The sequence below is a fragment of the Mercenaria mercenaria genome, chromosome 2 (genome assembly GCF_021730395.1).
Source record: "Mercenaria mercenaria strain notata chromosome 2, MADL_Memer_1, whole genome shotgun sequence".
NCBI classification, from domain to species: Eukaryota; Metazoa; Mollusca; class Bivalvia; order Venerida; family Veneridae; genus Mercenaria; species Mercenaria mercenaria.
Window position 1 is genome coordinate 12,923,903 of NC_069362.1, and position 3,526 is coordinate 12,927,428.

Consider the following 3,526-nt stretch of genomic DNA (forward strand, 5'->3'; position numbering starts at 1 on the left):
GAAATAACCGAACTATTTTAGTTCACCTGTCACGTAGTGACAAGGTGAGCTTTTGTGATGGCCCTTCGTCAGTCGTCCGTCCGCTGTTATTCCGTCCGTCCGTCGTCCGTTCACAATTTCTTGTGATCACGATAGAGACCACAGTTTGCAATCAATTTTAATCAAACTTGTAGTGGAATAATATCTCCGTTCTTTTCGAAAACTGGCCAGATTTCTTCATTGGTTCTAGAGTTATGGCCCTATGAAGTGCCAACATCTGCTATTTTTATCTTGTGAACAAGATAGAGACCACATTTTGCAATAATCTTCAATTAAACTTGCAAACAATTTGTATTGGCATAATATCTCGGTTCCTTTCGAAAACTGGCCAGATCCCATCATTGGTTCCAGAGTTACGGCTCCTTAAAGGGCCAAAGTTTGCAGTTTTTGGCTTGTGAACTCGATAGAGACCACATTTTGCAATCATCTCTAATCAACCTTGCACACAACTTGTATTGGCGTAATATCTCGATTCCTTTCGAAAATTAGCCAGATCCCATCATTGGTTCGAGAGTTATGACCCCTTAAAGGGTCAAACTTTGCTGTTTTTGGCTTATGAACATAATAGAGACCACATTTTGCAATCAACTTTCATCAGACTTGCAAACAACTTGTTTTGGCATAATGTCTTTGTTCCTTTTGAAAACTGGCCAGATCTCTTCATATGTTCGAGAGTTATGGTCCCTTTAAGGGCCAGATTTTCTGGGTTTTTTGGCTTTTGAACACAATTGAGACCACATCTTGCAATCAGCTTTTATCAAACTTGCACACAACTTGTATTGGCATAATATCTCGGTCCCTTTTGAAAACTGGCAAGATCCCATCATGTGTTCCAGAGTTATAGCCCCTTAAAGGATAAATTTTTGCTATTTCGGCTTTTGCAGCCATATAGAGATGTAGTTTATGTATTGATTTGATACAAACTGGCAAAATAATTCTAGCCCTAACCCTAACCCGTCAGATCCAATCATAGGTTCTAGAGTTATGGCTCCTGAATTGACACTGAAAATGCCAAACTATGTTTCTTTTTGCCTTGTGAACATTTTGCATTCAACTTAAGAAAATCGTGCACGCAACTTAAATCACAATAAGATGTCCATTCCCGTGGCTTGAAGGTCAAGGTCACACATTGAGGCCAAAGTCAACACTTATCCATAAAATGGTTATATATCTGCAACTATTGATTGTATTGGTTTTGAAACTAAATGTATGTCATCAGGTTGACCTAGACACTATGCATTTATTTTATATCTGATTACCTCTGATTACCTGATTTTTAATTAAAATGGATTTATATCATTAAGTAATTATAGGACTCATTTGAAATTTCATTATTGTCATCAGTTGGACTGAGATAACCTGGGTAGATAACTATGGACTGATTTTATGCAAAATTACCTCCCTTTATTTCAAATTAAAATGGGTGCATCTCCGTAACGAATGAAGATATATTATTTATGCCATTAGGTGGACTTGTACAATCAGTGTAGATGCATGTTTACTGAATTTATGACAAATTACCTCCCTTTTTATGTAAATGAATATACCTGAGCAGCTTTTAATGAGATTGGTTTGAAATATTAATTATGTCTTCCATGGTAAGAAATAGTCATGTTAGATAACTCTTGATTGAACGTTTATCGATATGAACATTTTTCTAATATATTGTTTCTTAAGGCTTTTACTCTGTATCGTGTACATGTATATAACAATACACTGTCACATTGGTAAGGCTCTATGGGTAGGTAGTATGTAGTATTTCTTTCTTAAATAGTATATGATGGCACCATTAACCGGGGGAGGGGGTTTGAACCTCTATATGCAGCTCGTCTGGGCGTACCAGATGCTTTAAGGGGTAAACTGACCTCAAGGGGAGGGGTGCGGTCAGGACTGTTTATTTAAGGCTGTTATTATAAATATTATTGTCATTATTAATATTGTTATAATTACTATTATTATTGTTATTATTATGTTCAACGCCATTGAATATATCATTGTATAAAAATAGGCGTTTAATCAAATTTTCAGTTTCAGTTTTTCAGTTTTTACATGATTACCTCCCCTGATTTTAATAAAAAATTGATTCATCCCGGTAGGAATTTATAGGACTCATCTGAAATTTCATTATTGTCATTAGTTGGACTGAGACAATCAGGGTAGATAACTATGGACTGATTTTATGTCAAATTACCTCCCTTTATTTCAAATTAAGATAGATGTATCTCAGTAACAAATGAAGATACTGATTGGAAATTTCATTTATGCCATCAGATGGACTCGGACAATCAGGGTAGATTACTTTTGACTGAATTAATGACAAATTACCTCTCTTTATTTTATGTAAATGAATATACCTCAGCAGCATCTAATGATATTGGTTTTAAATGTTATTTATGTCTCTCAGGGTAACGAATAGTTTTGCTAGTGCAAAAAAGCAGCATTTGAGCCTAGGAACCTCAAACTTGGTATGGAAATTGGCCCTGACTAGAACACAACCCATAGGTCAACAGGGATCGCAACAAGAAAATATTTATGTGATGATATTTAATGTGTATGCTATGTCAAAACATGATCTTATCATTAAAAGCAATGGTACTCAGGTGAGCGATAGAAATCTTTTTTATTCATTCCGTAACCACTTCAGTTTTTTTTGTCCCTTAAGTAGTCATTTTATTGTTTTCAAACAATGACCACCTAATACCAAATCGTATGGGCGTCCGTCTTTCTGTCCGTCATCCGTCCAACATTTCTTGTGAACACGATAGAGACCATATTTTGTAATAAATTTTATTCGAACTTGCACACAACCATGACAACTTGTAATAGCATAATACCTCGGTTCCTTTCGAAAACTGGCCAGATCCCATTATGGGTTCCAGAGTTATGGGCCCTTAAAGGGCCAGAATTTGCGATTTGGCATTTGTTACTTATGGTTTGATTTGATACAAACATGCAAAATATCTTGAAAAACAATAGATCTTGGATTCCATGATTAATCCGATTACATTCGATTTTAACCACACACACACACACACACACACACACACACAAATTAAGTCACAATTAGATCTCGGTTTCTTTCGAAAAACGATTAGATTCTATCATGGGTTCTAGAGTTACTGCCCCTGAAAGAGACAAAATGCCCTTTCAGTCATCCCCTTAAAGGATAAATTTTTGCTATTTCGGATCCATTTATGCTTTGATTTGATAAAACTTGCACAGAATATTTAACTTGATAATCTCTAGGCCATGTTCGAAACTGGGTCATGTGGGGCTAAAAACTAGTTCTCCAGGTCAAATCAAAGGAAAAGCTTGTTAACACCCTAGAGGCCACATTTATGACCCTATCTTCTTGAAACTTGGTCATAATGTTTATCTTGATGATTCCTGTGCCAAGTTAAACTGGGTTATATGAAGTAAAAAACTAGGCCACCCGGTCAAATCAAAGGAACAGCTTTTTAACACTCTTGGGGCCAGATTTATGACA